Raw genomic sequence first — 13,018 nt, 5'->3', positions numbered from 1 at the left:
ACAACAAAAGGTTTTCCTTACCAATTCCACTTACCAAAACCGATACACTCCCCGGCAACGGCGCAAGAAAATAGTCTTGATGACCCACAAGTATAGTGGTAGTATCGTAGAATCTTCGATAAGTAAGAATGTCTATCACAACGAGGAGCGAGAAGGTGTTGACAAGCAGTTTCGATGAAGGATTCACTTGTAAATGCTCACAGAGACAAGTATTCAGGGTTTTGATGTAACAGTTGAATAAAGTACGAGTAAGTAAAGTGCGAGAGTAACAATTGCAGCGAGTGGCCCAATCCTTTTTAGCACAAAGGACAAGCCGGTTTGTTTACTTATAATGACCAAACGTTCTCGAGGACACACGGGATTTTAGTCTAGTGCTTTCGCTACATACGGCTAAATAATCTTCATTGTTATGATAAGTGTTGTGTGGGTGAACCTATGCTAATGCACCGCCCTTCCTAGGACTAATACATACTTGTGATTATACCCCTTGCAAGCATCCGCAACTACAAGAAAGTAATTAAGAATAAATCTAACCACAGCCTTAAACTCTGAGATCCTGCGATCCCTCCTGCATCGATATACCAACGGGGGTTTAGGTTTCTGTCACTCCGGTAACCCCGCAATTAGCAAACGAATACAAGATGCATTCCCCTAGGCCCATAAATGGTGAAGTGTCATGTAGTCGACGTTCACATGACACCACTAGAAGAATAACACCACAACTTAAATATCATACCATTGAATATTACTCAACCATAGTTCACTACTAACATTTAGACTTCACCCATGTCCTCAAGAACTAAACGAACTACTCACGAGACATCATATGGAACATGATCAGAGGTGATATGATGATGAATAACAATCTGAACATAAACTTGGTTCAATGGTTTCACTCAATAGCATCAACAACAAGTAGAGATCGATACCGGGAGAGTTTCCCCTATCAAACAATCAAGATCAAACCCAAATTGCTACGGCGGTGACGGTGTCCAGCGGTGGAGACGGCGGTGATGATGGTGTAGATGATGATGATGGTGATGGAGATGATGTCCAGCTCGATGACGGTGACGATGGCGTCGATTTCCCCCTCCCGGAGGGAATTTCCCCGGCGGATTCCTGCCCGCCGGAGAGCTCTTTTCTCTCTGGTGTTCTCCGCCCCGCAGAGGCGGCTGTAACTCCTCGCGAGGTACCCTCTGTGGCTTAGGTTTTCGGGACGAAGGATTTCGCGAAGAAAAGGAGGCGAAAGGGGCCGTGGGCCCCCCAAACCACATGGCGGCGCGGCCAGGGCATGGGCTGCGCCGCCCTAGGGTGTGGGCCCACCCTGGGTCCTCCTGGCTCCTCCTTCTGGCTTCCTTCGTCATCTTGAAAAATAGGATTTTTGGTATAATTTCCTTCCACAGTTGATCTTCCGAAATATTGCGTTCTGACGGTGCTTTTTCCAGCAGAATCCTGGCTCCGGTGCTTGATCCTCCAATAATGATGAAACATGCAAAATAGATGAAATAACATAAGTATTGTGTCCCAATATGAAATATATCAATGAATAACAGCAAATTATGATATAAAATAGTGATGCAAATTGGACGTATCACCGATCACCGCAACGCCCGTCTAGGCGTCCATCATGACCACTCCTGGTCACCGCTGGGTTAGCCGCCTTCTACGTCTTCGTACACTACAGCTTTGCCGCCAGCGTCCTCGCCTCTTCCCCGACTACCTCACCTGCTTCTCTACTCCGACACCCGTCGTCGAGACTCGCCTCTTCCCCGACTACACCACATGCTCTTCTACTCCGACACCCGTCGTCGAGACCTCCTCTACTAGTCTACTCCGACATGGCGCGCACTTTGTAATGTTCCCTACCCCCCACGCCCGGTACTGGCAACACCGGTACGTGCCTTCGTCCCCGACGCGTCCCCGGGCTTGGCAAGCTCGGACCGGCGCCTCGTCTTCATCGGCTTCGACGACGTCTTCATCGGCATCCATCTCCACGACTGCCTCGGCGCGTCTCCGTCACTCTCCTCGCACACCACCTCTCCTGCGGCTACATCGACACCGGCACCCGACCACGACATCGACCACGGCATCCCCTCGCGCAGCTACCCCGACCAAGGTTGCAGCACCCACGCTCTCGGCTACCTCGACATCGGCATAAAGGGCTACCACCTCACCTGCGCCTCACCAGCTTCCTCTACAGTCCAAGCATCCGCGACGCAACTCCGTCCACGACGCTCCCGCTATGACTGCGGGGGAGTGTCAGCCCGTTGGTTCCTACCTTCGGCTTCTCTTCAGTCTGACCGTCCGCGACGCTACTGTTGTTCACGTCACTACCGCTACGACTGCGGGGGAGTGTTAGAGATATATTTGGTATAGGTATATTAGGTAGTCTAGGATTTGTAATCTCTACCTACCATATCTCTAGGAGAGCTATCTTAGCCTCCAAGTCTTGTACCACTATATATACTCGCCCATGAGGCGCAATACAACATCCAACATATTCCGCCAATCTCTCTCTCTATATCCTTCTACATGTGCCATTTATAAGATATTTTAGATATGGGTTTCACCTATACCACTACCCTTTTCCTCGAAGTTCCGGACAAAAATAGTATAAGATGTTGTCTATTTTCTAATCATGTTGGGCCCATTTAAAAGGCTCACGAGTCATATGTAAATATTTAATCGACCCAAAAACCTTTGTTTTCCACGAGCCTTCTAATTGCAGTCACCTTATTCGAGCGCGCCCTCTCCTCGTCGGAGTCCTCCTCCTCCGAATGCTCGTAGTCCCAAGGATCCACGTCATTCTGTTCGGCTTCCGCCTCCGAGAAATCTATCCACACCTCCTCGTCGCCCCGGTTAGAGTCGTCCTCGGAGGAGGCTTCTGTCTTCTTCCTGCCCTTCTTCATGGCCTTATTCTTCTTGTCCTTCTTCACAACCTCCGAGCCCGACGCGATGGGGGTACAACGCGTGTGTCCGTACTGGCCGGTGCGATGCGCACTCCCGACGTGGCAGCCGTTGCATGGCGCTCCCCCGTCGCTACCTCGTCCCGATGATCTCAAGGGGACCGGTTTATTCAATATTAAAATAAATATAATTTATATTAATCTTTTATACTTCCTCTCCTTTTTTACTTTTAGCATGGTACGGTCTTAACGAGTATAATTTTGTATTTACTTGATATGGTTAAACAAATATATTCCATCATTGTTAGATATTGGTTGCATGGTTCTTTTGTATACACTTGTAATGTATCAATTGAAAATATTTTTTTGGCAATTGCATAATCTATATAGTGTATAAGTATTTGTGGAATATAATATCTGTACAAATATCTTAATACTGTTCATATTTATATAATTATAGAATGTGTGACATCATTTTCAGTTTTTTTATCAGATGTGTCTTTCAAGTTAGAACAGATTTAGCTGGAACCACGCTTTTTCGACAGCCAAGAGTACAACCTGCTGAATAACGGGATACTTGGTAGAAAGTCCCTACTGAAATCGGGATTTCGCTTTCAGATGAAGTTGTAAAAAAAATCCTGGAACGTGGCAATTCTCTCGCGTGCACCTGTGGTTCCTGTCTTTGTACTCTCGGACAACTGCAGAAAAGAAACAAAAAGTTTTCTTGCTGTTGGATGATGGGAGAATTGCTTGACGAAATGTCCAACAGACAGACGGGACTTGAGTGGGCGCAGGGGTCAAGATCCTTTCACGTACACACCATCACCCTCCTCTGAATTCGTCGTCTGATAGCACCATCTTTTAGCATCTTCCATCCCCCGGAGTTCGACAGCTCATGAGTAACAATTCAGGAAGATCGTATCGAGATCGTGGGGGGATAGAAACGGTATATTTCGCCATGTATATCTGACAAGCCGGATTATGCATTTGCCACTTCGATCCATAGGCCATTTCCTGTCCCCAGATGATGGCTTGGATGATCCCGTGTCGTGACAGGGATCGATGGTCCTGCCAGCCGGCCAGCCAGCTCTCCATGCGCTGACGATGGTGATCGCCATCTTGTGCGAAGAAAAAAATCCTGGCGTGCACATCGGAGGACTTCATTTCTGCTTGCCAACGACGTGTCTTTTACTCTGATCGTTCAAGTTTGGTTTTCAAGAATGCTGAAATCTGTACGTGCTGCACCTTTTTCTTGCATGCCATCTTGTCTGAATAAAAAAAATCTACTGCTCCTTTTTTTGCAGGACCAGCAGAGAAAATGTCACACTGATCATTTTGATTGCCGCGGGCGGCTGGTTTTGGAAAAATCATGGACTGAGAATTTCTTGCAAAAACAGGAGGTTCATCACTAATTTGGTCGCTGCGTCTGTCTAATATGGATTGAAGTTCTTTCGTGCTGCAGCTGCACATGATTTTCAGATATCGGTTGTTGGTTGTACTGATGTAGGTGGATTGGTGCCGAACCATTCGTAGGAGATATTGTTAATTGTATTCATGCAGGTGGATTGGTGCCGAACTATTCGCAGGAGCTAGTAATAGCATCATAGCACAATATTATTAGGAGCATATCAACTCAAGCTGAAAGACTTAAAAAGTATGAATGGATCAATTCCCCGCGCATCATCGGAGCCAAACAAAAAACCGTGGCAAACAGCCGCATTCAGTTAGTAGCTAGTAGTACTAGCAAGTGGCCAACGGAATCACTGCCGATCAATCATAGCAACCATCTCATAAATAATCCTCTCGCATATCTCATGCATGCTTCGGTTGCACAAGACTATTATAAACCCTCGTCGATCCTAGTCTGGGCCGCTCTTGCTTTGATTTCTCTAGCTCCTTTGTGCAAATTAAAGCTGTGTGTATGTGTGTGTATACCCTGATCCATGATTGCGATGCCATCAACTTGGCGTACGTGGATGCATACAAGTTGTCTTCATGAATGGTTTATGGGCTTGAGTCTGAATAAAATAGCCCATATGGGCCTGAGGCTGAAAAAAATTAACACGCTCGCCACTCACAAGGGCACAGAACCCTGTCCTAGATTCCAATTATTGCCACTAAACACAAGGCAGTCAGAGCAAGTGACACACCGTTGGGACAGACAGCTCGCTGGGTCACCACACACACTAGCTAGCACGCTGCACGCCTAACTGCTTTGCCACTAGCTAGGATTGCATTTGTTCATTATATTCCCCCCGTAGTTCAGTAGCCATGCTATTAACAATCTTCCAGAGGATCGCATAAGATAATACTCCTACACTTAGAAGTACTAGTATTTGATATGCTTTGTTGGCAGACGAGTGAGTCGTGGCATGCATGCATATCAGACGTTGCCCTGCTTCTGTTTGCGTATCATTTAGGCTTCTTTTACAGTACCTTTTACCACAGCTGGTAAGGGGAGAGGTATGATTAGTCAACGGTCAGGATTAAACGGCCCGACAGCCCATCAACAAGTACACCATCGGAAAAAAAATAGCTGTCCCGAAACGGGCCCAACAATTGGCCCAGCAGGAGAGAAGTCGGCAGGCTCCATCACGAGAGCAGTCGCCGGCCTCCCTCAACATCGCGTTCTCCCTGGAGCGTGACCGCCGCCGCCATCCCGTCGGCGTCGTCCTTCACGGAGCGCAACCGTCGCCTCTGTCGACACCCTCGCGAGCCTCCATCAACACCCTCGCCAGCCTCCGTCGTGTGACCGCCGCCGCCATCACGGCATCCCGTCGGCGTCGTCCTGCGCGGAGCGCAACCGCTGCCTCCGTCGACACCCTCGAGATCCCGTCGTCCCGCGTGGAGACCGCTGCCGCCATCGACACCCCGTCCTCCTGCATCTAGGGCGACCACCGCCATCGACTCCACGCCATCCTGCATCGTGGGCGGCCGCCGCCACCAGCGGATCGGCCCAGTCCTGCATCGCCGACACCAGGTAGCCTATTTCTCTGGTTCTGGCCCATCCAATACTTCCAATCCACCTGAGACAGGAATGAATTGGTGGGTAAGTATGCATCCACAACCTTTAACAGTTTTAGGCAATGGCGGAGATAGATCAATCATACTGGGTGTATATAGTGGATGAAAATCAAATTTAAGAAGGCACGAAACAGAGGAGAGTGACAGCACTCGGTGTTAACACTTTACTGCATGGTTTTGTTCATGTGCTTACAAACTAGCATCTTCATACTACTGTTATGCTACTGTTATCCTGTTATGCTACTCGGTGGATGCGAGTTGACCAACAAAGCAATTTGGCTTCATACTACTGTTATCCTGTTTTTGTAGGATGATGTTGCTTAAATTTGATTTTCATTTTCTTACGTCCCCCTGACCAGACAGTGGAAAGGCCCAGAGCTTGGCCGACCTGAATAAGAAGGCAAAAACAGCTATGATACAGTGTTTTAGGAACAACCATAGTTCAGAGAATAAAAGCTTAGCTGTCGAGAGGTGTAGAGACATTATGTATGGTGACGTGCCTCACATTGCTAGCTCCACATGTGCAGGTGTGCATGTTGTGGCTTGTGAAACTACAATTATCATGACATAGTAGTCTGATTGTTGAGTCTAATGCCGTCCTTTGTACAGGTTGGTTTTATTCGTAATCAGTTTATCACATATAGAAAAAAAGGTGGAGGAAAAATGTTAAGAGATGTTCCAAAAGGGAAGACATTGTTCTGTGATAAAGTTTGTTTTAGATTCAAATCCTTGTTGTACTGTAAAGGCTTTCTGAGTTTATCGAAATTTACTTAGAGAGATACATGTATGATGTCTGGTTCTATTTAGTCAAACTTTAGGAGTTTGGAGGAAAGGTGTGGGATGAAGTTGTAATGGACGCAAGTGATACTTGGTTTCATTTTTAATGAAATCGGAAGCGGGAGCTCCTCAATTCAATATTTTTTTTTATCTTTGTGATTTACTGTCATTCTGAAAAGGTATTTTCATATAAATACTAAATAATCATGTTTATCCTGCAAATTTGTTACCTCTATTTCATTGATTTGCGAGTGTGATGCATACACTGCTTCCTTAGTTATGTGGTGTTGGCAGATTATTGGATGTTAATTAAGCTGTTATGTAGCCTGTAAGCACCAAATTCAGAAAATTTCTTTTGCAGATAAATTCACAACATGATAAGTCATGCATATAGCGAACCTTATTTGTAGACCTAGTCCTAGGTTTGAAACTAGGCACTTCATTGCATCTTTTAGAGAGAAAAGTACAGAAGTTATTTGCAGAGATATGAAATCGTTGTGTCAAGTCACCCTAGAACCAACTAAGCTGTTCATTTCAGCGACAGTAGGTCATCAATGATAGCGCAGACTAATCTAAATTCTAAATTCTCAAATGTCTTTTTGTTCAAGATTATATTTGGATTGCATAAAATATATACAAGAACTACTGCTAAATGTATGAGAGTTGCTTGACCTATCACTTGAAAGTTGAAACAACATATCCTTTTTACTAGACTAGTAACATGAATCTTATTTTTATGATTGTGGTTTTCAGACATGGATGGTCAAGGCCCTGGCGACGAGGAGAGTGAAGAGTAACATGGTACCGCGAACTCCGAAACAAGGCGAATACATTTCTATTCAAAGCTTCATTGAGCATCCAGGAATCACATAGAGTGATGGAATTTTTTAACACTATTTCGTTGGATGACGAAGAGAGTGTTGAGGATGGCGAGAATGATGTCAATACTGCTTCCAGAACATTTGGTCCATTGCCTGCATATTTTTCAGGGGCAAACCAAGCTTTTACTGGGAAAGTTCTCGATCCAATTCCGATAAAGCCAAAAGGTGCTCCATCTAAGAAGAGGCCTAAGGCGTTCCATGAGAGATTCAGACCCCCGGACTAAGGTAACTGTACCATAATAATAAATTGTGTGCTGCATGTAATGAACACCAAATGTTATCTTCATTGTATCTATATTTTTCCGCCAATATTATTTCTAGTATACGATATGTATTATGTACTGTTTCTTTTGTTTAAACATATACCAGGTGGTATGTGATTTAAAGCAAAAGGTGCTGCTGTGTCGTCTTCCGAAGGTGGTTCTCTTCCCAACGTGTGATGATTCTGGTACATGGATGTGGCGATGTTCTGATAAGGTTTTAGGCTTAGCTCTGAAACACGAAACACATTTTCTTATTTGCTTATTCTGAAATGTCAGTTACATATGTGTTCAGTGTCAATTTTATGACATACGCCAGTATAGATGAACTCTGCTCTGACTTTCCATTTTCTCATTTCCTTGTGCATCTGATTTAGTATTATAGCTTTGCTTTGTGGGCTAGTGGGTACAAAGTATCAGGGCTGAGAGCCTGAGAGTGTGTAGACAAAGGAGCAGCTTTAACCAGTGATAATGGCGTTCTAAGTTTGCTTGTTGTTGTGGAGTATTCCTGTCAAGTTCTGTGAACATGGGAATCGGAAAAGAATTTGCTCACTATCTTTGATTTCTATTACAGTTGTCTGTGAATTTTGTATTTCTGAATTATAGCCCTGGTGTTTTACAAATATAGGCCAGCTAACAGGTGGATTTCTGAATAAGACAATGACTTAATTTTGCACCATCAGCTAACAGGTGGATTTCTGAATGATATGGTACTGTTATGGATTGTATTTTCGTATTACCGATCTACATTGATTTTCTCAGAAAGATATAGTGTAACAGACATAGCCTGGAATTGATAGTACAAAGGACAAAACAGGCCCGACAGGGTGCGGATACTGGAGCAAACAAGCGTTCTGATGTAGGTGTTTCGTCAGTCCAGAGGCAGACAGCAACAAGGCTGAAGTGATGTGGTTTTGATTAAAATTCAACCTTGCAATTTGTGCTTAATGTATTTTTACTTCTCCCCTGCTTTACCTGTCTCTTATTCTAATCCATGTAACGGAGATGGATTAGATTAGACAAGCTGCTCCTGAGAAAATAAATATCTGTGAAAATGTGGGAGTTATTATTTTTCCTTTCCGCTAGAATAAATATGTGGATTTTGCCCGCCCGAGACATGCTGCTCTGTAATTATTTTCTAGACCAGCTTCCTGGAATTCAGTTATGGGCTCAAAAATTACAGTACATCACCTATATCTCTGGTATTCCCCTTTTTTGTAAAGCTAGGGTCTGATTTAATGTTTGTAAATCTAGCAGTCTCTCGTTTGTAACTAACTATACACTAGAGCGAGGAATTTCTTTTGTCTACTTCGGCTGAGTTTGAGAGTGCAATTGAACTATTTGAAAAGTAGCATAAAGAGTATTTTGAATCATACAAGATAAAGATTATAACACGCCAGATTTCTCGATCGGACAAAATGACAAACTCTGTTCGAAACATTATAAACTAAAGTAAAGACTTTGTAGTACGAAACTCTAGTTCGGAACATTGTAAAACTAAAGTAAACACCAGAGAAAAGGATCATAGCAAATTTCGATCATGCCTCGCCATAAAGACCGGGACCTGTGCCGTCGATCTTGCCACGCCAGGTCTTAAACTTATGCTTGCGGCTCAGGTCTTCGTCATCGTCAGGGTAGAAATCAGTGCCATCCATAATCTGCTAATATTACCAATCTTACTCGCAAAAGAAAAAATAAACATTGGAAGCTGAAATATGACAAATATATTATGATTAGATTTTGAAAACAGACCATACCTTTCAGAATCACCTTGCTTCAGCATGCTCTGAAATACAGCAAATATTTTATGTCAGCTTTTCATCCTTTGCTGATCTTCTTTATGTTCTGTAATATATAAAGATCAAAAGCGCCTATTCCAGCAGCATCAGATCCTCTCATGCTTCTCAGTTTCCGGCAGATAGTAGTAAAGATACTGCAAGGAAAAATATTGAGGTGGAGGAATTACTGGAACTATCATATAACCTATATGTCAATGAAAGCTACAGCAAAATGACATGTAATCAATTCAGAAAATTTATTGAAAACATTTTATTAGACTTCACTAAAACATAAGTTTCAAAAGTTATGAATCCTAATGTAACTAAATTTCCTTATTAGCGGCATATGAGGAAATGCCAGTTTGCTATCCAGGTTGTAGCCTAGTGAACATCTATCTGAGATTGCCTCAAATGGTTGCAAGGGGCTGCATAATCCGGCATGTTAATATAGCGAAACCTGGCCCTAGTACTCTAGAATTCAGAGAGATAGAAGCAACAACAGATGGAGATTCAGTTCCACGAGATACGTTTTGGTTTACAACAATGCAAACTTTGTGAGAAGTGTACTTGATTTCTTTTATCGACAAGACAGAACAAATTAAATCTAGAAAATAGAGATAAAAGTCTCGGAAGACTGAGCATCAGTATGGAGTGTGTGAGAGACGGACCCTTCAACATTTCCTTTCCCACAGTTATCTTTGAATGACATGCATTCACTCTTCATCCTAGAAGCACCAATGCTGTATCGAGTTGTCAAATGTCAGTGCTAGATCAAATTTATTACCAAACACATAACAGTCCAGAGTCATGCTTTCATTCAACGGCATTTCCCAGAAATCAAGAGTGCTTAAGCCAGAGAAATGAAGACAATTAGTTAAGTACTCTTAGCCTTCATTTGAAGAACAAAAAATATGGTTCAAGAAAGGGTGTGCCAGCTTCCCTACATGCCTAGCTAAACTCAAAGTCATGATAGTTCTTGTGGTATGCAAAAGAATGAAGCTGAAGGCCGATGATGCTGAATCTTTCGCACTACATCCCTCATAGGCAAGTGAACAAAGATATCAAGCACCAATTGTGTAGTTACCAGATCATAGTTGCTGCATGTATGCATCCCACCTATTGAAATCTCTGGGGTACTTCTCCCTGCAATGCTTTCAGATCTTAATTAGTTAAGTCTAAAATTGCAGCTTGCATGGTCTAAATATGTTTCTTTTTTCATTCAGTAAAGGGGCTCTTATCCCTATACTTGGTACTTACAAAGCTTGCTCAAGGTTTGATATAGGGCTGCAAGTGGGGCGGGTTGCGGGACAACAAATTGTACTAGCTCTTCTTTAAATCTGACTCAATCTGTAACCAGGTTTGCTCTAATTTTTCTGTTTGCGGGACTTTGCGGGCGCGCCGCTTGCAACCCTAGTTTGATATTAGCCTGCCTGAATCTTTGAAAAACAACACAGCAACTTCTTCCACAAAATTAGGACTAGCTTCATCCTGCAAGTCCTCCACCTGACGAAATTGCTCATCAAGGTGACCCTGTCATAAGAATGTTATTTTCTAAATCAGCATGTGATTTATTCCAGAGAACCATGAAAAATGTAGAATGGTGACGATGGGATAAGAAATGGGAGGCTTCCTGCATAAACATACACCAAAAATGGTTGAAAGCTCCCTGAGCAAAAGTAAGATATATTATTGAGGGAGGCCGACCCGGACGCCGACCGCGGCGCAGACAGCGGAGTCGGGATGGGAATGGGATGGAGAGGCCGAGATCCTCCGCCACGACGACCCGGACGCCGACCGCGGCGCAGACGGCGGAGTGGGGACGGTAATGGGGATGGAGAGGCCGAGATCCTCCGTCACGACGACCCGGACGCCGACCGCGGCGCAGACGGCATAGTCGGGATGGGAATGGGGATGGAGAGGCCGAGATCCTCCGCGCGATGGTGAGGATGGAGGCCGAGGAGCCGTTGTCCACCGTCGTGGCGCCGGAGTTGGGATGGACACGGCGGCGGCGGAACCTCTCTCGTGGTGGAAGAACGAACAGGAATGCGCACCCACGATCTGGTCGGCAGCTAATGGGGCTGGACCAATCTACTGGGCTGGGCCTGTCAATTGGGCCGGCCCACCGATGTTTTTTCATTTTTTAGGTGCGAAAATTGTGAGAGGTATGTAACATACCTCTCTCGTTTTCAGCTGTGGTATGAAATTTTTTGGACCATTGGATGGACGAAAATTAATAGCTATTATTTATTTGAGGGTACCACAAAACAACTCATCATTTAACTATGCACATTACGTCTACAGTCCTTCGCACCTGCTGCACATTGTTTATCGGTTCAGATAGGATTATATTCTCCCGGCGATCGACGGAGAGATCTAATGACAGAAGCATAATCATGATCAGGGATATATTATACAGTTTACTCCCCGAAACGAGGAAGAGACATGGTCTCGATTTGCAATCCTGATTGGCAGGTTCATGCATGGTTGGACAACATTCGTTGGCAGGCAATGATGCATGCGAGCAACGACGTGCGAGAGGAGTAGATCATACATAGATTCAGCAGATCCTTGGCATGGTGGATGGCTTCGATGTTCCGGTTCCAACGACAGTCGACAGCAGAATTTTGTGAAGATCTCGCACGACCCGACACCGCCGACCTCGAGTGTTTTTTAGGGCCGGGAACTGATCGAATGTATGGACCAAAGAGCAGCGACGTCACCGATCAAGGTCGCCTCTGAACCTCCTAATGACGATCATTGGGCGCAACTGGATTGTTTCTTCAGAATATTATACTGATTCTTAGATTCCATATTTTTCTCTTATAAAGAAGAAGCTGCGACTTGCATAGATCGGTGGGTGCGCGCGTGCTCGATCCTATGTGCTTGGAGAAGCTCTTGTTTCCGTGTCGCACGACTGAAGATCGAGCTGCTGCTGCGTGCAGCGTGCTCCGTGCGTGCTGTGTCCTTGAGGGACAGTGCGATCTATGCCGATCGAGGCGCAGCCAGACCCTGGATCTAGGCGACCAGGTGGTGCCGCATTGTCTCAATCATTCTGGCTGCTTGAGAGCATTGAGGCATGCCATTGCTTTGTGCATTTTGGTAAGGCAACGGACAAGGAAAAATGAGGTAACCTTAGGGCATCTCCAACCGCCCGACCCAAACCGCGCCCGCGCGTTCGTTTGGGTCGAGCCGGACAAAAACGCGGCCCAACGCGGGGACGCACCGCAAAAGCGGACGACCGCGGAGTCCGGAACGACGCAAACCAACCGCGCGACCCAAACCGCGCCCGCGCGTCCGTTTGGGTCGAGCCGGACAAAAACGCGGCCCAACGCGGGGACGCACCGCAAAAGCGGACGGCCGCGGAGTCCGGAACGACGCAAACCCGGCCCAAA

At 45.1% G+C, this 13,018-nt stretch overlaps 2 long non-coding RNA genes across 5 annotated transcripts; one reads left to right on the top strand and one right to left on the bottom strand.

Annotated features, from left to right (window-relative positions):
* The first annotated feature begins 5,747 nt into the window (after positions 1 to 5,747).
* Positions 5,748 to 9,033, top strand: LOC127311745 (uncharacterized). The gene is made up of 3 exons (XR_007857833.2): positions 5,748 to 5,886; positions 7,461 to 7,813; positions 7,958 to 9,033. It is a non-coding gene; the product is annotated as an uncharacterized lncRNA (long non-coding RNA).
* Positions 5,795 to 11,683, bottom strand: LOC127311744 (uncharacterized). Of its 4 annotated transcripts, none has more exons than XR_011749837.1 (6): positions 10,884 to 11,683; positions 10,711 to 10,769; positions 10,295 to 10,366; positions 9,606 to 9,781; positions 9,393 to 9,506; positions 5,795 to 5,932 (listed from the first exon to the last, which is right to left on the bottom strand). It is a non-coding gene; the product is annotated as an uncharacterized lncRNA (long non-coding RNA). The 4 variants fall into 4 exon arrangements; XR_011749836.1 differs by lacking the exon at positions 5,795 to 5,932 and having other exon boundaries at positions 9,168 to 9,506; positions 10,884 to 11,156; positions 11,271 to 11,683; XR_007857830.2 differs by lacking the exon at positions 5,795 to 5,932 and having other exon boundaries at positions 9,168 to 9,523.
* Between the last annotated feature and the right edge of the window lie 1,335 nt (positions 11,684 to 13,018).

This window comes from Lolium perenne, chromosome 7, assembly GCF_019359855.2.
Source record: "Lolium perenne isolate Kyuss_39 chromosome 7, Kyuss_2.0, whole genome shotgun sequence".
Classification (NCBI taxonomy): domain Eukaryota; kingdom Viridiplantae; phylum Streptophyta; class Magnoliopsida; order Poales; family Poaceae; genus Lolium; species Lolium perenne.
Note: the sequence above shows the minus strand (reverse complement) of the source record. Positions and strands in the feature narration are given on the sequence as shown.